We start from the raw sequence: 26,292 nt of genomic DNA, 5'->3' as shown, positions 1-26,292 counted from the left end.
ACAGGTTTCTTTTTTAAAAGTGCTATTCCACAGCTGCCTCTTACGTGCTGGAGGTCTCAGAGGCTCTTGCAGCTTAGCTTGTGTGTGTGTGTGAGAGAGAAAGAGAGAGAGAGAGAGAGAGTGAGGGAGGCGAGGGGGGTGAGGTGTGTGCATACATCGTGGTTGCATGGAGGCATCATAGGCTCCTACTTGTGTCTTAAACAGACCAGGAGAGGAGAGCAGGTTGTGGGCAGTGCCTGTCCCCTCGACTCCTGAGGCAGGCTAGTACCTGGTTTTCCAGATGAACAGGTATAGGCACAGAAGGAGCTGGCTGGTTTGGTCACTCAGAGTATAGTGGGAGCCAGGGTTGACATATGCCACCTGATTGCAGACCATGGTTGTCCTATCTACATGTGGATGCTCAGCTCGATGGTGCCCCAGGTACACCAGGGCAGGGGTGGCAGGACCACAGCTCAGCACTCCTTATGGTGGATCTGGGAGTGACCAAGGAAGCATTTAGGGCCTGGCCAAGCTATGACGGGGCTGCCTCTAGCCCTGGGGGCCTGTATTAAGCTCCTAGTCTCCTCCTAAAGGCTGAGCTGGGGTTGGAAACATCTGCTCAGATACCAGAGGAGGTGCTGTCTTTGATCTAATTTCCACAGAGTGTGTTCCGGGCAGGTATCAACCCCATGTTATGGATGAGGAAGCTAATCCAGAGCAAAGCGACTTTCCCAAGCGCACACATCTCCAAGGGCAAGGCTGCGGGCCGAAGGCTGTTCTACTTTCCCATTATGTTCTGCCCCATAGCCTTGGAGCAGTTTCGCCAGAGAAAGCCTCTGCTGTGATGTGCAGGCTGTCCAACTCGCCCTGTCTAGGGTGGGCCAGGCCCTGCGCCTGTTCCAGAGCGCCCCCTAATGTTCGTTTTCCTCGGTCCATGATTTTGTCATCTGGGTGCACTCACTCGGAGACGGTTGGCCAAGGGGGTAAACAAAGATCAGTGGAGGAAAAATTCAGAATGGGGAACGTTTGCATTTGGTCCAGGAGTCCTGACTCTGTAAGGAGGGCCAGCAGTACTCGATTGTATACAGATGGTGGGGGGGTGGGCAGAGCCGGAGCCACAGAAGGGTGACAGGTGCCGACGCCATCCTCCATGGGGCAGTCATTGTCAGCCCAGCGACTCTGTTCTGGATTACCCTTGACTCAGTGCTGTCCTGCTCCACACAGATGGATGTTTTGTGGAAGTGGTTTCTAGACCTTTTATATTTAAAAATTTTTTATCCGTCGAACACTCTGTCCAAATATGGAACCAGGATGGGTAAGTCAGAGGACAGCAGACGTGCTCTGGGACAGAGACAGGGCAGGGCATCCCCCAAGGTGGCCCCACCCCTGGACCCAGCTTCTAGGACTCAGATCCTTGGGCAGGAGCATCCGGGTTGTAGGGCAGCCTATGGCCAACTCAGGGCCCTCCAGACCAGGCCTTGAGCCTCAGACAAGGAAATCAACCCCCAAAACCTGGTCAGGGAGCATTTTGTCGCATCTACAACACAGACTCTCACTAAGTCCCCAGGGTATTCAAAGCCATCCAGCAAGAGTGGGGGCTGCTTCCAGCAGAGACCAGAGGCCCCCAGCTGCAGACAGCCAGCCCAGGGAGCTAACGGGAGCCACTACATCCCTCCCACTGTATCCCAGTCCCCATCCCAGGCCCAGCATGGAGTTGGTACCTTCATAGGTCTGCATCTCTGTGGGGTGGTCACGACAGAGGGAAAAGATGTGTTCTCGCCCTGAGACGGTGGGTTGGTGGGGGGCTGACAGCTCAACGGAAGAAGGTTCTGCAACTTGAAAGTTCCTGAAGATGGGACCAGGGCCTATTGTTAGATAGTGAGCTTCCTGTCACGGGAGTGTGTGCAGGCAGGGCTGCATATCCACAGCACAGAGGAGTGGAGGCTTAAAGGGTGTTTGCCTGGGCTTCAAGAGGCCTTGTCCCCCCTGTCCACTTTCTCCACCAGCTCTTCTCCAGAGTAAGTGTGCTGCAGTTATTTAGAGCCTGGTACCAATCCTGGCAGCATACATGCCGTGACCTTAGTTCCCTCATCTGATAAATGGGGGTAAAGGTGGGACCCACTCCACAGAGCCGATGTGAGGGTGGAATGAATTAATTAATACAGGGCACTAGCTTTCTTCTTTTCAGAAATCCCTCCAGACTTCCTGGCTGATGTGAGATGGGAGGGCAAGTTTGGGGTACTCCCAGGACCACCTGGAACCATAGCTCCCCATAAGTGAAAGCAGGGCAGACTTGGGCCCCACTCCTGGCAGAGGGCCCAACTCCTAAAAAATTCAATTGAGAAGACAGGGTGGCCAGTTTCATTTGGAAAGCTGGATGATGGGGTTGTCAGAGGGGTTTCCGGTCCAGCACGATCAGACTATGAAGGGTGCAGCCCTGGGCACCGGGAAGCCTGAGACCTCGGCCTTTGTGGCATTCTGCTGCAGATCTAGCTTCTGATCTGCTAAACTATCCAAGCCCCTCTAAAGGGTTCATGTCCCAGCTGGCTGCAAGCTTGCAGTGAGGTCTCGCCCCTGAATTCTGCAGTGGGAGCCATAGAACAGTAGTTAGTGAATGTTGGTGGTGTCTGGCCAGGTGCGAGGCTCTCTGTGCGTGGTCACATCCACCCTTGCCAAGTCCTTTCGGGGGAGACCCAGTCGTCTCATTTTGCAGGAAGCAAAGGCATAAAGAAATTGTATCTCTTGCTGAGGACCCCCCCGTCCCCGTCATCTAGAAGGTGGTGTTATGGGACCAAAATGGGTCTCTGCAGAGACTGCACCAGGTGCAAGGTCACTCTATTTGTACAAATAAGGAGATCACGGGATAATTTCCCAAGCCGTGACTTCCCAGACAAGAGAAAGCAGGCTCCTTTCATTAGGGCTTGGGATGAATATTCAGAGGGGGATTTTAACATTATGATGAGGTGGAGGCACTTTCCTGCATTTTCTGATTCATCTGCATAGGCAGCTTCCTCAAATGTTCTTTTTTCCATTCTGGTAGTTCATTAGTTTCTAAAAGGTAAGATTGACAGTTAGGCAGAAGCTTCTAGGAGTCTCTTGAGTTCAGGAGATCAGTCCTGAGTTCAAGAGGTTAGTCTGAGTTCAGAGGGTCAGTCCTGAGTTCAGGAGGTCAGCCTGAGTCCAGGAGGTCAGCCTGAGTCCAGGGGGTCAGTCTGAGTCTAGGGGGTCGGTCCTGAGTCCAGGAGGTCAGCCTGAGTCCAGGGGGGTCTGAGTCCAGGGAGTCGGTCCTGAGTCCAGGAGGTCAGTCTGAGTCCGGGGGTTCCATCTGAGTCTGGGGTGTCAGCCTGAGTCTGGGGGGTCAGCCTGAGTTCAGGAGATCAGTCCTGAGTTCAAGAGGTAAGTCTGAGTCCAGGGGGTCAACCTGAATCCAGGAGGTCAGCCTGAGTCCAAGGGGTCAACCTGAGTCCTGGGGGTCAGCCTGAGTCCAGGAGATCAGTCTGAGTCCAGGGGATCAGCCTGAGTCCAGGAGGTCAACCTGAGTTCAAGAGGTCAGTCTGAGTCCAGGGGGTCAACCTGAGTCCAGGGGGCTGGTCCTGAGTCCAGAAGGTCAGTCTTTAGTCCAGAGGGTCGGTCCTGAGTCCAGGGGGTCAGCCTGAGTCCAGGGAGTCAGTCCTGATTTAGGGAGTCAACACTGAGTCCAGGAGGTCAGTCCTGAATTCCGGGGGTCAGGCCGATGGCAGCGGCAAGGGCCAGGCCTAGGACGCAGGCCTTTCTGCTCCTTCTGCCCCAGCTCGCTGGCTCAGATGTGCCAGTTGCTTCAGAGGAGGGAGAGGCAGTGTGAGAACAGGACGTAAGGCCCAGACGCACGGGGCTGTCCTAGGATGTGCACACGCCCCTCCCTACTGCCCCATACCTTCAAATAACAAGCACCCTGCATTAAGCCTGTAGCGGCAGGACCCGAAGACATTTCACAGATGTAAGAATAACCTGCTCAGACATTTGTCACCACCACAAGGAGCTCTGTCCTCGGCTGCTCGGCTGCCGGGGTCCTGGATTAATGTCCATAGGCGGGGACCAGCAGGCTCCAAGCCTTAGGATGTTGTGCCCAAGATTGCGAACCCGAGAAACCACCAAGGAGCCGACACCGATGCAAACACACGAGGGTTTATTTACAAGCTCGGGCTTGGGTCCAAGTGCACCCGACACAGCGGAGCAGGGACTTGGACCCCGAGGCTAAGAGGCGTAGCAGCTCTATAGGGGCCAGTGGCCCATGGGATTGTAACACACATAGAAAGTTGCACAGTCATGTCGGTCCACACGGAGGTGGCCAGTTGAATCACGACTCACCCTATAGTGACCATTTGAACTGGCCTATCACTGGTCGGAATCGGCGCGCAGTTTTGGCGGGCACAAGGCGGGGTTACATTGTTATGAGCCGATTTCCGGTAAGGGTGTGCCCAGCGGCTTGACTAGGGTGGGGCAGCGCCTTAAGCAATAAGCAGGTCGTGGGGGTCATACAGGAGATGGCGGGTGTAGCACAAAATGGAGTTAGTCCTGCTCTGCTTGTCCGGGTGTAAGGGATTTTTGTTAAATTTCCTGGGTCCCACAAGGAGAGGGACCGGCCTTAGTGGCAGCAGACTGCACAGCCACCCTCCCCAGAAAGGCACTTTGGGATGGAATCCCCCTCCTCCTCCTCCTCTCATATTTTCACACCTCCATCTGCCCCACTCACCCCACCACCAGCACCCCCATGACCAGCTTGGAATACTGGTTGACTCCTGGAGATACAGGCCCAGAAACAGGGAGCATGTATCCAGAGAGAGTCCTCGGGGGCCGTGTCATCTGGGGATTTTGTTGTTGGGAGTGGTGTGGGGTGCACAGACCCCACTGTGAATAGGGATGTTTTGGATGGATCTGGGCTCTCCCCATCTCTGAGCTCCTGGAGGCAGGTGCAGGACCAGCACCCGGAAGTGAGGCTTCAGGGAGAGGGGGCAGGGAGTGCCAACCAAGCCGCCTCCCAGGCCCCCTGTGCTTGAGAGAGAGGAGCAGCCCAGCCCTGCTACTTCTAATGAGGGCATCCCTCTGAATCCTTCTCTGGCTTTCAGATCCCACAGAGGAACCTGGATCTTCTCCCACAAGGAAAATCAAATGCACACACACAGAGCCTATATACGTCATCGGATTCCTGGAGCCTGGCCCCAGGTCTGTGGTCTCCGAGCCCCCCATCCACACATGGAGCCCCTTCTGCTCCCCGTCTTCTCCCAGAGCCTCAGCAATAATCCACGTCTCGTAGCTGACTGCCTCAAATTTCACATTTCATATTTCAAAATAAACACCGTGTGCAATGGTTGGGGAAAGCGAGAGAGAGAGATTTATTAGCTTTCATGTGGTGAGAAACTGCAAGCGCTGGAATAATAGGATACATTTCTCATTAGTTGTAAATGCCGGAAAAGAATTAAGGAACACTAATATTTTTTTGTCTTTAATCAAGCACAAGAGTTGTGAGGGGTCGGGGAAGGGAAGGGAGGAAAAGCTGATTTGACATGTGTGATTTGGGTGCTGGGCACCCACTGGGCCATTTCACTGTACCCTCACCATCGCTGAGGCACGAACTGCCTGGGAGTTGGTTTTTGTTTTGTATTGTTTTGTTTTATACCAGCCAGGCCGGCCCCTGGAGAGGATGGTTTGGGGGGTGCTGCAGTAATCTCTCTAGCCTAGCTGCAAGAATGTATTAGTGTCACCAGCAAGAGGACAAGATGACAAGGAGCGGGAAGTCAATCTAGGGGAAATTCAGAGTGCTGCCTGGAAGCGAGGCTGGGGATGGTCTCCCGGAGGGAAGAGGAGGTCTGTGGGCGTCCCCTCGGAGAGGGGGCCCCACGTGCCATTCAGCTGTGGTCTTGAGCCCCTTCTTGTGGGACTGAGCCCCAGGGGTGCATGTGGGCAGGGTGGGGGGCACCCTGTAATGCAGGAGGCCCATGGGGTTGTGACTGCCCAGGGGAGGCAGGAAGGCAAGGGCAACCCTGCCAGAGGCACACACATACCCCATCCTGGGCGCAGGGTGTCTCGGGGAGCCCTGCAGCACTGTAGGCTACTGTGGAGGGCAGAGGGCACCCCGTCCTCTGAGGAGGGCTGTGGGAGGGATTGTCAGAGGAGGGATAGGGAGCCAGGCAGGTGTGGGCAGAGCAGGACTGGGGAGGCCACGGGGCCCTGCAGGGGGACTCTGAGAGCGAGTCGGGCTCTCCCGGGGGCCGAGAAGAGGCTCCTTGTCAAGAGCCAGCACAGGCAAAGGGGCACCGAGTCCGGAGGTGCCTGCGTGTTGAGTGTGGTGTTGAGTGTGGTGGACGAGCGCGGCGGGGCGGGGAGGCAGGCTCCGCACAAAGCGCAGACGGGTGCTGGTAATGGGCTTGTCGCAGAGACAGCTTCCCCCGGCAGAGACCTGCCATCATGTTTGCAGAGAGATCACATGCAGACATGGGCACGTGTGGACAGACACAGGGACACACAACCACACACAGGCACCCACTGACCCACTCTGTGCCCAAGGTTTGAAGCTTAAAATTAAGACCAACCTAGTATTCCAGAGCTAGAGGAAGCTTGTGTGTGTGTGTGTGTGTGTGTGTGTGTAAAGATCCCAGAAGTAACAGAGAACAGAGAGCGTCTGTTTCACGTTGTCAGTAATCATAACAGCAGACACGTAAGTAGCACTCACCCGATGCCAGCCTCTGTTCTGAACGCACTGCACATTTTACCTCATGTGACCCTCCCGGCCACCCTGGCTGGGTTGCTAGGTACTAGAATTGTTCCCATTTTACAGGGGAGGCACCGAGAGGTCAAGTGCCCTGCCCAAGGCCTCACAGCTTGTAAGCAGTGGAGCTGAGATTTGAGCCCAAGGGTTAAGCCCCAGAGTCCACGCTCTTCCCGTGGGGAGCTGAGTGCTTTTCGGTTTTGTTTCTCAGGGAGAGGACGCTGATTCTTTAAAACAAGAACTAGAAAATAAGATAGCAGGCTACTCTGGGCTGATCTTGAGGATTTTAATGTGAAAAAAGTCAAGGAAAGGAGGCTTTTGTGGGGAGGCTGTGTGGAGCTGGGATAGGGAGAGGCTGGGCCATTTTAACCATCTTTAAGTGTCCAGATCAGGGGTATTAAGTACACTGCACTATTGTGCAAACATCCCTGCCACTATTGTGTAAACATCCCTGCTACCGTCTCTTCAAGTTTCTCATTTTCCCAAATTGAAACTGTCCCCATGAAACACGAAATCCCCGTTCCCCTACATCCCACCCTTACATTCTGTCTCTGTGAGTTTGACCACCCTAAGGACCTCGTGTGAGTGGAACCCTACACTGTCTTGTTGGGACTGGCTTCTTTCACTTAGCACCGTGTCCACCAGGTGCATCCACATTGTAGCACACATTAGAATGTCCTGAATACTATTCCATCGTACATACAGACCACATTTTTTTTTAAATATTTTATTTATTTATTCATGATAGTCACACAGAGAGAGAGAGAGAGACAGAAACACAGGCAGAGGGAGAAGCGGGCTCCATGCACCGGGAGCCCGACGTGGGATTCGATCCCGGGTCTCCAGGATCACGCCCTGGGCCAAAGGCAGGCGCTAAACCGCTGTGCCACCCAGGGATCCCAGACCACATTTTGTTTGTCCATCTGTGGATGCACGCTCAGGTGGTTCCCGCCTCTTGGCTCTTTTAAAAAAAAAAAATTTATTTATTTATTCATGAGAGACACACAGAGAGGGAGAGAGGCAGAGACACAGGCAGAGGGAGAAGCAGGCTCCATGCACTCGATCCCGGGACTGTGGGATCACACCCTGAGCAAAGGCAGACGCCCAACTGCTGAGCCACCCAGGCGTCCCCCCGCCTCTTGGTTCTTGTGGCTGGTATGAACATAATCTCTTTGAGTCCCTGCTTTCAATTCAGATAAATAAATACCCAAAAGTAGGATTGCTAGGTCTCTCATACAGTAGTTCTTTGTTTAATTATTTTAGGACCCCCTGTACTGAGCACGAATGTTGGAGAGCCTCCACTCCTCCTCCCTTTAGGAATCCTGTTGTTGTTAAATGTTGGTGCCACTGAGCCTGGCCCCTGGGGTTCTCAGCTTCCATCTCCCCCACCCCAGGACTGGCAGGGCAACCTTAATGTCATCAGATCCAGAAATTCAACTCTGAGAACTAAGGCCAAACAGGGCAGCTTTGATGCCCATACACAAAGTCCCCCTTGCGCCCCCGGGGACTCCAGCTATGTCTCAGTCCTGGCTTTGGGATCCGGGCTCTGGCTGGAAATGAGCAGAGGAGAAACCAAGGACTCTGCACACACCATTCAGCAAGCCCCTTCCCTCAGGGTCTGGCTCATCTCCTGGCTGAGGCTGATGGTGGTGACGCTGGGTGAAGATCACCCTGTCGGATGGTGGGAGGGGCTTGCGGGTGAGGCGGGTACCGAGGTGCCCCAGGGTGGACCGTGGGGACAGAATACTCAATAGGGCGGTGTGCAGGGGTCGGGAGAGTAGCAATAATTTGTGCATATTCGCAATGGGACAGGGGCTTGTGGGGGGGTTGTCTCCTGAGTCTGTGGGGCCTTGGGCTACATCTAGATGCACATGGGGCCTCTGCTGGACACCTGCACGCAGGCTATACCGGGTATGGCCCAGAGAGTCACCACCCACTCACCCAGGCCAGCCCCAGGGAGTCATCAGCCCCCCGCCCTGCTCTCTCTCACCCCCTTAACCACTCACCACTCTTATGGGTCCTTAACATACCCCCACCACTGCCTGCAGTGGGAGCCTTCCCTGCGGCTCTCTGTTGTCTGGCACTACTTGCAATCAAGACTCCTTTATTTCTCACCTGAGTTATTCTAATAGACTGCTCACCTGTCTCTCCACCTCTGACTTCATCCCCCACCAACCTCTTCTTGTTCCCAGGGCTCTGGGGAGAGCAGAGGCCTTTGGGTGGCCATTGGCTTCCATTACCTGACTCCTGGTGCAGGGGCAAGACTTGTCCCTGTGTGTTCCCTGCTGGAGGTGCTGGCTGGGGCGTTTGCCTGTCCGGGGGCTTGGGGTGACTGGCAGTCATGGGGGTAGACATGCTGTACAGCAATGTGTGGGGCAGTCTCCAGGGTGGAGAATTATCATGTGCACCTCGTGACTCTTGAATGTCCCCGTCAGACCTTCGTGGAAGGAGATGCTGCCCTTAATCCTCTGAGCCTGGACCCTGATTTCCACCTAAGTGCTGACACTCCCAGGAGCACAGCTGGTCTCTAAGTTATGAGAAGTTGTTCGTTTGTTTGTTTTTTAAAAGATTTCACCTATCTGTTCATGAGAGACACAGAGAGAGGCAGAGACACAGGCAGAGGGAGAAGCAGGCTCCCTGCAAGGAGCCTGATGTGGGACTCAATCCTGACCCGAGCCAAAGGCAGACGCTCAACCACGGAGCCACCCAGGTATCCCCTTTAGTGTTGATCTCAACTGAGAGCTGTTCATGATCTCAGAAAAATCACATCACCTTGGCATGCCCTGAATAGCGTCAGAGCCTCCACCCAACGCCTGCCCATTCCTGACAGCATCTGTTGTGGCCAGGTGTAGATGTGGATGTCGCTTCTTTGCCTTATCCCACAGCAGGGTCATATTAGGCACTGACATGCTGCACTGATGTCTTAAAACCTGGATTATTTTGGTCATAAGTGATTTTCTTTTATTTCTTCTTTATGATACAGATAGGGCACAGTATTGGGTTTTTCTTTTTGTTTGTTTTCTTTAAATATTTTTTTTTATTTATTCATGAAAGACACACAGAGAGAGGCAGAGACACAGGCAGAGGGAGAAGCAGGCTCCATGCAGGGAGCTCGACATGGGACTCGATCCCGGGTCCCCAGGATCACACCCTGGGCCGAAGGCAGTGCTAAACCGCTGAGCCACCTGGGCTGCCCCAGTACTGTTTTTTTTACTTGGTGGGCGTGCTTTGGTCAGCTGTGATTTTCACTTCAGATTATTAAAGGAAAGGCATAAAATGTGTGCTGCACCAGATGGGCTGGTCGGGTGGGGTTGAGACCCATGCACAAGCACTGATAGGGGTGATAGGGGTGGAAACGAGGCCCACAGAGGCCAAGAAAATGGGTCAGGTGCCCAGGTGAATGGGTGGAAATGCTCAGGTGTGAGGACACCAACGCTAGGTGCTTTTCCATGCCTGTTGCTGCCACCTGTCTGTTTGAGAGCCCATCCAGCCCATCCAGTCCCCCCCTGCTCTCTACCCCCTATTCTCTCCTCCTCCCCATGGCCTCAGCTCCTCTAGTGAGAGTCTGCCTCAAGCGAGGCTGGTAATGAGAGTAGTAACCCACAGGTGAGGTCCCCAGGTTCCCGAGCCAGGTGGGATGGTAGCGGGGAGGCCCCTGGGCAGGGCGGTGACCTGTGGGGAGCAGGCAGGTGGCAGGTCTGCTGATGCAGTGGCCAGGAGGATGGTCTAGAGTCAGCGCCATGGGAGAGACCATAGGCTCATCGGCTCCAGACAAAAGAACATGTTGAAAGTCACCGGCTCGTGGGTGACCCAGTCAGTCTGTCCCCAGGACCTCACTGCCAGGCAGGGGTGTATCTGCACCGCTAGAAATGGCAGCAATGCTGCATCTCTGTACTTGGTGTCCTTGCCCAGCACACATGCTCCATGGCAAAGAATTCGATCCCCATGTCCTGGACAAGGCCCCAGGAGTCATGGCTGGCCAGGCTCACGTGCAGGGTCTGTCCCCCTGGTGCTGCTCCTCTGCTCTGTGTGATGGTCCGATCATCATTGGGACCCCCTGTGCTTGGTACCAGGAGCGATAGAAGTTTGGGGATGAGTGAGGGGATGAGTAGATGAATATGAGTCCCCTGCCACCTGTCTTCCTCGGAGAGGCCCCTGTGAGCCCTCAGCCATCTCCCCCTGCATCCCCTGCACTGGTCTGTGATCACTCACGCGACGGCGAGGCCCTGGCAACCTAGGACAGCTTAGCCGTGCTGTCTCAACTGCTTGTTCCTCTCTCGCACTGCTGTTTAAATCATCACGCAGAAAATCAATCAATCAATCAATCATCACGCAGGAGGCCATGGGCACTGTGAAGGGCGGGGAGGGGACTGCCGCCTCAGTGTCCCTGGATGGTACCTGGCCCATGGACGCTCAGTGTGTATTTGGGGCTGGAACAGTCTGTATCTGTGATCATCGTATACCAACGACAGTTAACGTTTATGTAGCTGTCAGTACATGCCATGTACACATCAGACAGCACACAATCGTGGTATAATGTTGTGATGCTGAGATCTTGGCCAACTGAAGCAATACTCTAGCCCTAAAATTTGGCAAGAAACTTATCTAAGGGACACCTGGGTGGCTCAGTGGTTGAGCGTCTGCCTTCGGCCCAGGGCATGATCCTGGAGTCCTAGGATCGAGTCCCACATGGGGCTCCCTGCATGGAGCCTGCTTCTATCTCTGCCTGTGTCTCTGCCTCTCTATGTGTGTGTGTGTCTCTCATGAATAAATAAATTTAAAAAAAAAAGAAAAGAAAAGAAAAAGAAAAGAAAAGAAAGAAAAAAAAAGAAAAGAAAAAAAGAAAAGAAAAGAGAAAGAAAAGAAAAGGAAAAGAAAAGAAAAGAAAAGAAAAGAAAAGAAAAGAAAACTTATCTAAGGGCTGGCTAGGGCAAAAAAGGGATTTGAACCTAGGCGCTTGAGAGCTTGACACCACTCCATGCTGTGCTGTGGTGACTGTGAGTGTGCACATGCATGTGTGTGTAAGTGTGTGTATACACAAATGGTGCCAACTCATATCACAGATTTATTTATCTATACTGTGTTCTGTACTGTGTGGCCTACCTTGTGTCAGGTACCAGGCTGGGATCTACTAGTAAAAAGAAAAAGATACCCTTAGAGAGAAATCGTTCTAAGTGTCAAAAGAAGAAATTGAGTGAGATGGGGCAGGGTGTGGGGGGAGGGCTAGATTTTCAGAATGGAAGGCCTTGCTGAGGGAGTAGCATTTACACTGAAGCCTGAGGAGAGAGAGGAAAGGAGCTTGCCAGGGATCCAGTGGAGGGAACAGTGTTCCTGGCAGAGGAACAGCATGTGTGAAGGCCCTCCGGTGAGCATAAGTCTTCTTTGGAGAGTTTAATAAGTTGGTGAGGCTGGAGCATGCAGGGCAGGGTAAGAGAGAGGAGCTAGGAAGGGAGAAATGAGTGGGAACAGATTACCTGGCACCTGTAGGCCATGCAAAGGGGTTGGTAATGTTCTAAAACATTTCAGTATTTTTAAAAAGTGTTAAGATCTTTGGGAGTTAAAATAAGACTTGGCTGTTCAAAGTTCCAAGATAGATTTCAATTTAAAATCTATAAAAATAATTGCTATAATTGTCGATGTTGACTCTTCACCAAGCATTTTACGCATATTGACATTCACTCTGCCCACACCTGCAGGATACAAGGTCATTATTGTCTGCAGCGTAGGGATGAGAAGGGAGGCTCTGGGGTGCCCACGGTTGCACAGCTGGGCTCAGGGCGGGGACAGGCACATTCTCCCAGCCCCTCCAAATGGAAGGGCTCCAGGAGTGAGAGGCTGGGCCATGGAGGAACCCAGCTCAGGTTCCAGCTCACCTGCCCTTTGCAGAATCCATCCTCTCTGCTCCTTTGTTTTCTGTCTGTGGAATGGGGATCTTTGAGGAACTTGCAACTTCTGGCAAATTCTTGCAGCGATATGATCCTGCCAGCCTTGTAAAGAAGAAGTAATTTTGAACTTCTTGGCAAATGGCATCAAAACATCAGCTTGTTCCCAGGTGATGGGGTTTGAGATGCGCAGGAGGGCCGGGAAACATGGACTTTTAGGTTCATTTATTAGCGAGAGTCAGGCTACGTGGGGCCCGTGAATGAGTAATCACAGCTCCTGCTACAGATGCCGACTCACCATGGCCAGTTTGCAGGGGAGCACAAACTGTAGTGGGAGAATGAGGGGAACCCGGCCTGTGGGCCCACAGGGAGGGTTGTGAGGGTCAGGGTCGGAATGTCTTCTCCTGGCCCCTTTGGAAACTGAGACCAGGCTTCTGGGGCTGGGGCTGGGCTCCAGGGTGAGGAGCAGGGTAACTGAGGGGGAGCAGCCTGGCTAGGGGCATCGGCCCTCAGGCCTTGGCATGTGGGTAGCTGGCCCCAGGTGCCACCACAGCCATGGAGGGAACTCTGCCCGACACATGTGCCCTTGCAGCTTCCAGCTGGGCCTGTGACCCCTCCTGCCCCCAGCGTGTGGACATCTTCCCACGAAATGCTACCTTTGAGGGTCCTCGTGGCCATTGACCTGGGACGCCTGGCCACTGGTCTCACCCCTGCAGGTCTGTGCTGGGAGATGGGCCCCCTGCTTAGAAGCCTTCCCTTTGCCTCTGGATGAGTGTTGTCCCAACTCTTCAGGCCTTCATGTAGCAGAGCCCTTGGCACAAAGCAGGCACCCCCTAAATATTTTCCTGCTGCGACCTGGGAGCTTGTCACCTACCCGCCCCGCCCTGTGTGCTGTTCATGTATTAACTTATCTAGTCCTCTGGATGTACTAGACTGTTCCATGTCCCTCACACACTCATCGATCAGTGAATCCTGCTGGCTCACCTTCCAGAATCCACTCGGAATCCCACCCCTCCCCACCCCTGCACGGCCCCTGCTCTCAGCCATGGGAGTCCAGAGAAGACCCCAGTCAGCACGCATCCCTCTCTGCTCAGCACCCTGCTGTGACTGCTGTCTTCCCCAGGGCAAGTGGATACAGGCCCTACACAGCCTGTCCCTGTCAGCCCTCTGACTCCATGTCTTCCTGGTCTTCCTTCTGCTCTGTCTACTATTTCCCACTAGAATGTGAGCTACAAGAGGGCAAGAATCTTTGTTTTGTTCCCTGACGGGTCCCAAGCCTAGAACAATTCCTGGCAAAAGCAGGTGTTCAGGAATTATTTGCAAAAGGAAGGAATAAGTGACTGGAGGTAGGTATAGCTACTACATTTTGCAGATGAATAAATTGAGGCACAAGGAAATAGGAAATGAGCTTACTCAGGGTAACACAGGTGCTAAAGGGCAGACTTGGGATTCAGATCCAGGCAGACTGGTTTTGGAACCTGTGTTTTTAATTCCTAAGCTATATTGTCTGTTGAATTAAAAACTGGGGAATTTGTGAATCAAATAGCCTTTCTAGATTGTTGCTTCTTCCCCTCTGTACTAGATCATCAAAACTTTTCTTGCTCTCAATTGTCTCCTACCTTCAGTCTTGCCATACTGTTGCATCTTATTAGAACGCCCTTTCTTGTAGAGAACTCCTATACATTCTTCAAAATCCAAACTAAATTGCTCCTGTCTCGACCAGGCAGTTAATTTCTCTCTCTTCCTTGCTTTCATTGCCCTGTGGACACACTTTGGTCAGGCTCCTTAGAACTCACCTATTTATGTGTCTTTCTGAATCTCCATTTAATTTGAGTCTCTTCATGGCAAGGGCCTTGTTTTGTTTTCTTTGTGTCTCCCAGCCTGTGTCTAACACGTTAGGGGCCTAATAAATATTTGTTGAATGTGTGACTAGAAGTGTTTCTGACACTTACCACCTGCCAAGTGAGGACATGCATATTCAATCCTGTTTATGATGAACCTTCATTTTAACACCACCCATATGTTTCAAAGAGAGAAAAATCAGCCCAAATCATAACGAAATCTAGTAAAATCATATCTAGTGATGACTCTTCATGTCATTTGTTTAGAGGAAAATGCTTCTGGTGAAATACTGCTCTGTCGTTGGTGTGTGTTAAACACAAACACTTAATGTTGCCTGATGTAAAGTTACAATAGATCCCCAGGATCAAAAGGTATTGTGTGGACTATAAAACTAATTGGCCATAAGCAAAATCTACTTGGTTAGGGGATAAAGGGGACATTAACATCCCATTGGGGATGGAAATCTTGGTGGTCATAAAATGCATTAACTTCTGTGGAAAGGTATTAACCAGAGGTCATAGGTGTAGACAGTGGGTTGCAAAACCCTTTATCCCATGTGACAATTTGATCTTTCTGCAGCTGAGCCCAGGGCCTGGAGCTGGTGAAGACCTATGGTTCTGGCATTGACACCCAGCACAGAAATAATTCCCCTTACAGGCCTTTCTACAGCTCCGCTTGGAGTCTGCTAACTAGGTGTAGTGAGCATCCTTCTTCTGGCTCTACCTGGAGGGGCTTGGGGCAGGCTTCAGTTTTCTCCCCTCCCTCTGCCTGGACCAGGTTGTGGGGACTCCCAGCCAGGGTGGGGAGCTGGGGATGTTAGTCGGAATGGCCCCCCCTCCTGTGCTCCCTCCAGGCCAACCCTGGATCACCTCATCTTTCCCCACCGAAGCCTGCCCATGGCCTCAGGGAGGTCAGCATCCTTATTGTCTCCATTTCTCAGATAAAGAACTGGAGTTCAGAGAGGTGAAGAATTCGTTCAAGGTTGCTTAGTGTGTATGTGGCCAAGTAAGGTCTCAGCCCCAGCCATCCAGCTCTAGAGCCTGGCTCTGAATCCTGGCCTTGTGTTGACCTCCTATTCTCGTCCAAAGATAATTAATGTCCTGTGATTCTAAATCAACACCGCCTTAGTAGGTGGCTCTGGGCAGTAAATTTCTAGGACACAAGATGTCCCCTTCCTTCCTTCCTTCTGCCCAAGTCTGTCAGTTCAGAAAATGCTGAAATGGGCCAGGTGTCAAATCTGGAACGAGGCCCAAAAATTAATAAGCTTTTCCTCATCCTTTTAATGCCTTTGTTTTGACTTCCTTTTGCAGACAGCCATGGTCTCCGTGGTGTCCCAACATCACTCTGGTAGGCAGAAGCTTGGGTTCTAATATCTGGCGTGACCGGCAGGAAGGACAGGGGTGGACACAGTGGGAGGCCAGTTTGCACATCCTCCCTTGGGGACATTGGACTTGGGCTCGCCTATCTCTTGGTCCATCCCCAGCTTCTCTCTGCGGCAGAAGGTCAAGGGATTTGGCCATAGGCAGTCCCCATGCACAGGAGGGTTTGGCTTAGTGTGTAGGGAAGGCTTTTTCACTCCCTGGAGCTGGAGGAGGCCATCCCAGGAGGTGGTGAGCTCCCTTTACCCATGGGCAGGGAAGCAGAGGCTAGGTGCCACTTGGCTACAAGCTGGAGAGTTTTCATCTTCTCAGAAGCACTTGAGTCTTTAGGGTCGCTCCTAAACCTGAGCTTCTGTCCTTCTGTGATTTCCTTCTGCAGCCCATGTCTCTAAGACATATAAGAAGAGGCCACTTATGCAACAAAGCATTCATTTTTCCATTAAGAGATAATATCCTGGGGGATTATTTACAAAGTATGGAGAGCCAGGTACAATGGTGCACCACAGCATACGTAAGGGGAGAGCCAAGGGGGCTTGGGCAGGAAGTGGGGTACGCTTTCCCCCTACTCCTGCCTAAATCTCTGTAACAATGTCTTCTAGAACAACAGTTCTCAATCTCTCTCTTTCTGAAAGAAGACTCCTTGTTTTGTTATTATCAATCCATTGCATTTGATACTTTGGTCAAATATAAAATCCCACATTGGATGTCAGAACACTGTAAAGAGGCAGCGAATGTTTCTGAATGCTGACTCTGTGTTTCTGCATTTTCTCTGCTGTGGTCCTCTAGCCTGGGGACTGGCCAGCCCCAATAGCTCAGAAGAAAGCAGAGTTTGGAACAGTCCCGCTAACCTTGTCCCTTGTCCGTCCCTGAGTTCACTGGCATATGAATAGTTGTGAGGACCCCTGTGGGAAAGAAACATGCTCACCACTTCCTGAACCTGGCTGGTCTTGGGATGCTTTTCTCTGGCCTGTCGCAGCTCATCTGTGGTTAGTGAGGATGTGGAGCAATTGAAACTCTCATGCACAGCTGGTGAGCATGCACAATGGTGCAGCCGCTGGGGCAAACAGTGTGGACTATAACAGTGTGGGCAGTTCCACAAAAAGTTAAACATAGAATCACCATATGATCCAGCAATCCCACTTCTGGGTTTGTACCCCAAGTACTAGAAAGCAGGGATTCGAACAAATACATGCATGCCCATGCTCATAGCAGCATTATTCACAGTAGCCAAAAAGTGGAAGCAAACCAAGCGTCCATCAATGGATGAATGGATCTGCCAAATGGGGTCTGTCCACACCCTGGAATATTATTCAGGATTAAAAGGGAAGGGAATTCTTACACAGGCTACAGCGTGGATGGACTTTGAGAACATGGTGCTGAGTGAAATAAGTAGTCACAAAAGGTGAGCAGGTCCCGAGAGGTGTCAAATCCATAGAGACACAAAGCAGCATGGTGGGTACAAGGGGCTGCGGGAGGGGAGTTGGAGTTAGTGTGTAATGAGGAGAGTTTCAGCTTGGGAAGATGAGAGGTTCTGGGGATGGATGGTTGAACAGCATGAGTATACTTAATGCCACTGAACTGTGTGCTTAAAATGGCAAATTTCATGTTGGATACCCCTCTTTAAAAAAGAAAGATTTTATTTATTTATTTCAGACAGGGAGAGAGAGAGAGAGAGCGAGCATGAGGGTGGGAGGGAGAGGCTGCACCCCACTGAGTGAGGAGCCTGATGCAGGGCTCGATCCCAGGACCCTGGGATCATGACTTGAGCCAAAGGCAGATGCTTTACCGACTGAACCATCCAGGTGCCCCTCATGTTGGATATCTTTTAACCACAAGAAATAAAGAGAGAAAGAAAAAGAGAATGCAAGCAAGCAAGCAAGCGAGCCAGCCCTCTGGGACTGCAGGGGTGTAGGGCTGGGCAGGCTGTTCCCTCCCCCGCCTGCTCCTCTGCTCTGGGGGCTCCTATCCCTGGGCAAGATCTGGGCCTGGCTCAGGAAACTCAGTCGTCTTTGAAACACTAAATTGTGAGACCAGGCAGCTGCCTGGCCCTGGGGTCCTTTAAAATGAATCTGGTCACCATGGGCGCCGAGCTTCATTTTCCAGATCGCTAATTGAAGGCAGAACGTCCCGTCTTATGGCAGATGCTGGTGCCAGCAGCTCCTTGCAGAGGAGGCCTGGCCCCCTTGATTCCGTCTCCAAACCATATGTATCCCTGACTGCCGCTATGGCAGCACCATACAGGCCTCAGGAGGGCCACCGACCCGCTCCAAGCATCTGTTCCCAGAGGTGCTGAGAGCAAGTCTTGTGAGCTCATTGGGTGCGTGGACCCAACATTGCATGGGGGAACAGGGTGCCTGGTAGCCAGGGTGGGCTGGCAGGGTGGGAGTGCCCCCTCTACTGCTTACAAGGATGGGTGCTCCACTAGGGCTTGCCGAGAAGCTTTCCCACATGCCTCCCAGAGGTGCTATGAGGTGTGAGGGAGAGGTCTGTCCTGAGTCTCTGGCCTTTTTTTGGTCCTTTCTCTGGCTCCTCCTCCAGTTGCAGGAACAGTGTTATCCTTCTGGTTGAACCAAGTGGGCCTGCAGAGGAGCAGGGGGCCCGAGAGAAGACAAGCAGGGGACCACATGTATCCCCCCAGGGGCCACTTCCAAGGCAGACCAGGTCGGGAAGGCCTTGCCTCTGCCCACAGGGCACGCAGGGCAGTGCTTGGGCAGAAGCACTGGCCCCTTGTCTCACCATCTTACTTGGTGTCTTCGCCTGAGGCCTTCCTATGGTGTCGAGATCACTCCAGTGGCCGGCCCTGGGGTATGGCTATGAGCATGACCTCAGAGCCAGACACTCTGGGCCCGTGATGGCTTCCCTCATCACTGGCCTTGCTGCCCCTCAGACTCATCACTGTTTCTCTCTGCTCCTTCTTTTCTCTACCGAAGAACAGGGTAAGCAGCTCATGATGTTGTTTTGAGAAACAAATGAAATAAATGCCTGTGGAGCATTCCCATAGCTGGTAGCTATTAATAGTAACAGCAATTTGGCAGCAAAACCCCATCCATGCGGATATAGATGAAGGGATGTGTGAGGAGTGGTTTGGCCAGACTGTTAATGAGGCTGATTGAGCTGTACGTCCCAGGACGTGGGCATCCAGATGGGCACTGCCCTTCACACCTGGGGAGGAGATTGTGCACCGCAGAACATTTCAGGCAATGCTGCTTTTCAGGGAACTGCTCCTGAGATAATAACGTAAACCAGAGGAGTAAACCAGCTCTTGCTTTGAGGCTGTACCTTGCTTTAGACCGGAAAAGAGTCTTGATTATTAGTCATTCACTTCAGTAGGTAATTATTAGGGTTCCTCCTCTTTGGGCGCCCAGCTGTTGGTGAGAAGCCACCTTTCCACTCTATAATGTTTTCCAGGTTTGAGATTGGAGGATGTGATGCCAGGGCTGAGTGGCACTGCCCCTTCAGAAGGGCCAGTTGGCCCCAGGCCCTGGCTGATCTGGTTCTCTCGTCCACAAACACATCCACATCCCAAAGTCAAGTTTCCCAGCTGTTTGGGGCAACCTCAGCATTACTGAAAAAAGGCAGGAACAGCTCCAGGGGCCTTGCGGAAACAAATGATAATCTTTGGACAAAGAAATTCCATCTCCCTCCTTGTTAGGGGCACCAGCCCTCTCTGGCCGCCACAGGGCTGGCATGGACAGTCCCTTATGCTGGGTGGGTCCCGCAGTGATGGCCAGTCCTTGGGCAAGCATTGGTGCCGCAGCCCAAGCAGAAAGCCTGCTGAGCATTTGGCAGTGTCTGCTTGCTGCTGAATTATTTAACATCTTAATGAGTCCATTTTTCACGTCCTCCACTGGTTCCCCCAGGGCCCACTGGGCGAGCGGGCAGTTGGTGAGGTTGTGATGAATATTAGTGAGGCAGCATTATGTTTGGTGTGTCTGTTTAATGTTCCTTCCCACCAGGATGGGGCTGGGGTGTGTGTGGGGGTGCACTTCCTCAAAGGCCACACAGCCATGCCATCTTCAGGCATGTTTTCCAGTTTGGAAAGTTCCAGAAAGGGGTTCTTGGGGGCGGGGGGGCTACACCACTATGAGCAACCCCGGGAAGGGAGTCCTGCACTTGGACAAAGTGGGGCGCCATGACCGTGTGTTGAATGGCCCATTCTTGAGTCTGCTGACCGTCAACTTCCCCTTGCTGGTGAACTTGGAAACAGGTGTTATGAATGCCACACAATTCAGAGGTGCTTAGGTCTAGCCCTGTTTGGACAGGTGTGGAGGTGCCCCTGTTTGTCCTCTTTCTGGGCCTTTCTGGGGCTCCCAGGGGGAATGCTCTGGAAAGTTGTGTAAATGTAGAGAGGAAATGTGATACATCCATACCATGGAACACTACTCAGCCCTGAAGAAGGAATGAATTTCTTACTGATACATCCCACGTCATGGATGGATTTTGAAAATGTTATCCTCAGGGAAAGCAGCCGTCACACAAGACCCCATACCTTAGGACTCCACTCTCAGAAAGTCCAGAAGAGGCCAGTCTTAGGGAGGGGAGTAGATGAGTGGTTTCCAGGGACTGGTGATGAGAACAGGATGCACTGTGTGTAATTAGGCCTTATTGGAACAAGAAAACGTTTTAAGACTGATTTATGCAGGTGGTTTGTACCACTCCATAAAGTCACTAAAAATCATTAAGCTGTAAAGCAAAGCGAACTAACCATCCGACCAACAAACCTGAGTCACATTCACTTAGTTTGGTTGGAAAAATAAAGAAAATCACTAGGAACAAAATGAGATTGATTGTCCACCATGTGGGAGAACGTCCCCCTGACCTTTCTCCTAGGCGTCACCCCACCGAGCTGATATCGTCGTCACTGAAGTTCTGTAGTCTGTTCACTTCACCTACCTAATGATATGCTGTTTCCGACATCAACTATTCTAGGTCAAGGTGACCCAATGGTCCCAGGAGAAAAAGGTCAAAAGCTTTGGGAAGAAGCTGTAGGAAATGAAGTTAAATGTATGTGGAACATACTAATGAATGCATGTTTTCATTCTCTGAAAGGAGGAGATGCACCTGCATATTGCAAATGTGCCTCCATCCACCTGGACCCACTCTGCTTGCTCCCCTCCACCATGTTCTATGCCTTGGAGGGATGCCCTCTGTCACTAGTTCCCGTGCCCCCTGACCTCCTGTCGGGCACACCCTGTCAGTGGGCAGGATGGGAAGAGGCTGGAATATTCATTCTGCTGGGCCAGGGGGATAGGCCATGGCTGTGTCCCTCTGTCCACAGCCACAACACCCATTGAGAAGGTCTCCCCTTGCCAACCATGCAGGCTCTGTAAATGCTTCCTCCCCTGTCTCTTAGGACTAGGCATTTAGCAACCTGTCACTTGGAGCACCCCTGGGAGCTTCAGCATCTCCAGGTGGCTCCCCTAACCCGAGTCTTTCATATAGCGTGCTCCAGGCCCCTTTTGAGGGCCTTCTATTCCCAATGGGTAGCATACCCTAAACATATTTGACCTTGTGTTTCTCTTGGAGGTCACATGGGCTGGTGGCATGTGGGACTTCTATTGGGGAAAGGTTGTTCTACAGCAGCATTTTAGTGGCCACAACATGTTTCCCATGTCATGTGTATGATATCATTATATATTTAATCTGGTGAGCAGCTGGTCATTGCCAATATTTCTTGCATCTTTGTGCAATGATTATGTGCTTTGGATAGATTCCTAGAATGTCTGAAGGAATGCCCACTTAAATGTATTTCCAGTAGCTAGGATGGAGCTCCTGAAGGCAGCCCGGCTCCAGGGGTGTGATTCCACCACTTGGAGGCACAGTCTCCTAGACCCAGCCTTGGGGACGTTTATGAATCATTAAGAAAAAGGCTGAAAACAGCAATCTGGTTTCGGGGACTGGTTTATTCTGGAGCCTTGATGACATGACACCTGCTCTGTGGGCTCACAAGTCACAGCTGTGAGTCAGAAATCACAGGTGTTGTTGAGAAACCTGGTGAAGACCAGGTGGAAACAGGCTCACACGCAGCCCAGCTGTGTGGCATTGGCCGTCCAGGGCCCCCTCTGAGCTCTGAGCCTCATGTAATTGTGGAGACAACTGAAGTGAACTGGCCATGCCAAGGCCTTCGCTCAGCCAGCCTGGGGGTAAGATACAGGGGCTGAGCATCAGGTTCCCTACATGGAGCCTGCTTCTCCCTCTGCCTCTGTCTCTGCCTCTGTCTCTGCCTCTCTCTCTCTCTCTCTCTCTCATGAATAAATAAATAAAATCTTAAAAAAAAAAAAAGATACAGGGGCTGTGTCTGTGTCCCCCTGTTCCTATGACTTGGAAGCAATTTAGGCTTAAAATAATTTTCAAATAAAAAACTTTTTTTTTTTTTTGCCGTCCTTCACTTTTCCGAGGGAGCCTGAGGATGATCACAGTTACCCCGAAGTTGCCCTGTGTGATCGTCGTCACTGTGTGTGTGTGTCTGGAGTGCGGCCCCTGGGTGGCCGTTCGGCTTGTGAGCTGATTGTTCTCGCTAATTTAATTGGTGTCCTTGTTGATTTCACCAGGCAGCAGCGTATGGCGCTCGGTCCTCGGGGCCGTCCGTGAGCCGGCCCTTCTGCACCTTGGCCGATGGTTTCTTTTGGAATCTCTTTCATTTCCCAGGTTGAGGGTTTTCTTTCATCCTTCTCCACCTTCTCATCTCACGTGCTGCCAAAGCCTTTTCTGAGGACCGTCTCTTGGGAGCTAAGGCTGTGCTGCCCGCCGTGTAGGCACAAGTGGAAGTGACGGGCGAGTCAGGAGTCACCTTCCCTTCTGCTGCCAGACGGCAAACGAGTTGCTGAGCCCCTGCCATCTGCTCCTCTCCTCCTCCCAACCCTTGTGTAGCATCCCCGGCGGCAGCAGCTCCGAACATTCCGTAGGCATTCATTCTGCCCGCCCTCAAAGCGTGTCCCAGGGCTACTCTGTGCCAGGCACTGGGGCTCACAGTGTAGCGGGATACCCATCCATTCATTCACTCACTCACCCACTCATTCAACCAGTGTTTTTTCGAACCCCGCTTTGGTCTCAGAGCTCAGTGACAAACGACAGAATCTGTTCTTGCAAGTTGAAGGAGAGAAGTAAGTTGTGGAAGGATGTCAGGTGCTCTGTACCAGCCAGGAGGCCCAGAGAAACTAGCTGCATGGTCAGGAACAGCACCCAAACGAGACCACACGTCTGTTCCCTAGGGACCCTGCCCCACTGGATTCTAGCTGTGCCACCATGCTTTAAGCACCAGCTGTCTCCCCTGCCATGCTCTGTCCTCTGGCCAGATTGGATTCCTCACCTTGCAGGCTTCTGGCCCAGTTCCTGGCCCACAGGGTGCCCAACTGGCAGAGCGAGGCCCCATGCTGCTCCTGAACTGCGCTGGGGGCTCAGAGAGCAAGTTTCTCATTTGTGCCTTAGAGAAGGTGAGGCTGATAAGGAGAGAAGTTCCCCCAAACCCGGCAGTGGGGGGTCACGGCCAGAATGGGGGGGTCACCAACCAAAGTTTCCGGCAGGAAACAGGGCACACAGAGCTGAAGAGTAGCCCTTGGCAAATGTGGTGTGAGTGGTAGTGAGCCAGGTGGGATATGCATTATGGATCCTCCGAGGAAGATCTGTGTCGATGACTTAGGGACACAGAGCAAAACTCAGTCAACCTTACCTGGGGCTGGCAGAGGGTAGCACCTTGCAAAATGATATATGCAAATGAGTAATAAACAAACAAAAAGGTATTTGAACTGATCTGTAATCAAGGAAATACACAATGAACGATACTTAATGATAATACCAAGTGTTGGTGAGGAGATAGAGCCACAGGAACTCTGTGCCCCCGTGGGGCAGTAGAAGCTGTAATGCTGGCGAAGGGGGTTGCCATTTCCTATTCAAATTAAATTCATGGCTGCTCTGTGTCCCAGCAGTTCCCCTCCTCTGCTTCATGTGTCTGCCTGTTAGCTGTCTTCCCTGCTAGGATGCAGTAACTACGAAGGTGGAAGCACTTTTCACCACTATATCCCCGGTACTTACTCTGACTCAGGCAGTCCATAAATATCTGTTGAATGTGTATGGAAAGACTTTCAAGTATGTAATCGAGTGAGAGGGAAACGCAGCATGAAGAAAGAACCATCTCTGAGAGCAAGCGGTGTTTATCAGATCAGGGATTTGGGGCCCTTTGGCGGGAGGGGAAGGGACATTGGAGCAGAGAGATGAGCACAGCAAAGGCGAGAGCGGTCAAACCACCTGGATCCAGGGCCTGGCTCTTTCCCACAGGCTGTGAGGAGGGACAGCGTAGCAGCGCAGTGGACATGGGGAGGGGAGGACGTTATAGCAGGAGGAGGCCCAGGGGAGCACTGGTGGGGTCTGCGCTCTGGATGGAGGGAGAGTGTTCTGTGAGATTTTGGGGAGGTAGCATCGACAGATGGCGGTGGTGGTGGTGATAGCCATTCCTGAGACCCTGCGGCAGCTGCTTATTTTCCATCCAGCCATCTCTTACGGCTTTATGTGTTCAGTCCCACACTGGGGACCTGGTCGTGCCAGGTAGGTTCACAGGGCACCAGCCACTTTAATTTGCAGTCGGGTAATTACTAAATGTGCCGATTGATTGGATTTGATCAGGTTTAATATGACCTTTTATGGCTGAAAACTTGAGTCAAAGTGAAGAACATGAAGTTTTAAAGGGACCCTGGGTAAAATCCTTCCTGCATGTTCATGTTGATCAAGAATGAGGGTCACAGGTCACTTGGGTGGCTCAGTGGTTGAGTGTCTGCCTTTCTTTGGCTCAGGATGTGATCCTAGAGTTGTGGGATGGAGTCCCACATGGAGCTCCCCACAGGGAGCCTGCTTCTACCTCTGCTTGTGTCTCTGCCTCCCTCTCTGTGTCTCTCATGAATAAATAAATAAAATCTTTAAAAAACAAAACAAGAACAAAGCATCTCATGGCTGTCTCCCAGGACTGCCATAAAAGAGATTACTGACCTTGTTGGGGGTTGGATGGATGACTTTTAAAACATCTTTATTGAGATACAACTTTTCAATCTTTCCCGACCCCTATGGGACTTGGTATTCTGTGGTTTTCTCAAAATGCCTTCTATGTTGTGGGTTGGCAGAGGCAGCTATGGAGTGGGGCAGATAAAATAGGGGGATTGTTATGAACTTGACCTCTTTGATTGATTTGCTAACCAGTAGATCAATGGGATTAATGATATATTCGGAGCCATAAACACCTGCTGAGTTTTGCTGAAGCTGGCCATGGGACCTGGGGACACAGATGTGGATGGGCCTCTGACCTCATATGCCCTGCAGCCCATAGACTAGCTTTCCAAAGTCCTGGAACATCAATTTCCATGTACGAACAGTGAGGTTGCTGAGATCTTCATGGTGGAGCTGTGCAGTCTACCACCACTCAGCCAGCCTGGCCCTTCCTTTTACCTGCTGCCCCGTACGGGGACAGTCCTTGCAGTGGAGCCATCTTGAGGGCACGTGGAAATGCCCCAGGCCTGGCCACTGGGCCAGGAGTTACTGCTGTGGAGTGCTCTCCCTTGGATCTTGGGTGGGCCAGATGAGGCCCCCTCCCTGCCCCGGTCTGTCGATACAGAAGCTGGAGGAGAGGCCTGTATGGACATTCGGTAAACTATCTCCACGGCGGACTGAGAGACCCGGATGCTTGGGCCCCAGGGACAGCCTGAGTGATATACAGGAGGCAGCATGTGCTTGTGCAGCCAGGGCTGTGTCTCAAGTGAACGCACAGGCAACTGCAGTGCTGGGGGCAAACACACAGTGGCTGGGCATGGTGCCACCCTGGTACTTGTAAGAGGGTGCCTGTCAGCTGTCCCCTGTGAAACATACTCTCTCGGACGAGTTGCATTTTGCCAGTCACTAGGGAAGGCACTGGATTTGTGGCTTAGCCTGCAGTGGAGGCTAGGCCTGTGTGTAGTCTGGCTCTGGATGTAGATGGAGGCAAAGCCTGCATGGGAGGGTTTGGGGGGAAGGGGCTCCAGAAGGATGGAAGGAGCAGTAGGACCAAGGAGGAGGGTGGCCTGGTCATAGGAGCACAGCTGCCAGTGCAGATTCTTATAAAAGTGCCCTTTACGTGACTGTGCCAGGCTTTGTCCTGAGCAGGCATTACCAGGAAATCATGGGTACAATGGGCCTGCTGTGAAAATAAATATATCAACATAAAAAGTTCATCTGTGGGGCACCTGTGTGGCTCAGTCAGTTGGGCGTCTGCCTTTGGCTCAGGTCATCCTCTCAGGTTCCTGGGATGGAGCCCCACGTCAGGCTCCATGCTCAGCGGGGAGTCTGCTTCTCCCTCTCCCTTTGCCCCCCACCCCAATCATGCTCTCTCTTGCTGTCTCTCTCTCACAGTAAATAAATTCTTTTTTTTTTAAGATTTTTCAAATTTATTCATGAAAGACAGAGAGAGAGAGAGAGAGAGAGAGAGAGGCAGAGACACAGGCAGAGG

General features: G+C 52.1%; 1 protein-coding gene across 5 annotated transcripts in view; it reads left to right on the top strand.

The window, feature by feature from the left end:
- IQSEC1 (IQ motif and Sec7 domain ArfGEF 1) overlaps window positions 1–26,292 on the top strand; it is a 376,147-nt gene that overhangs the window by 37,700 nt on the left and 312,155 nt on the right. The window lies entirely within an intron of this gene.

This window comes from Vulpes vulpes, chromosome 9, assembly GCF_048418805.1.
Source record: "Vulpes vulpes isolate BD-2025 chromosome 9, VulVul3, whole genome shotgun sequence".
In the NCBI taxonomy this organism is placed as follows: Eukaryota; Metazoa; Chordata; class Mammalia; order Carnivora; family Canidae; genus Vulpes; species Vulpes vulpes.
This window is presented reverse-complemented; position numbering and strand designations above follow the sequence as displayed.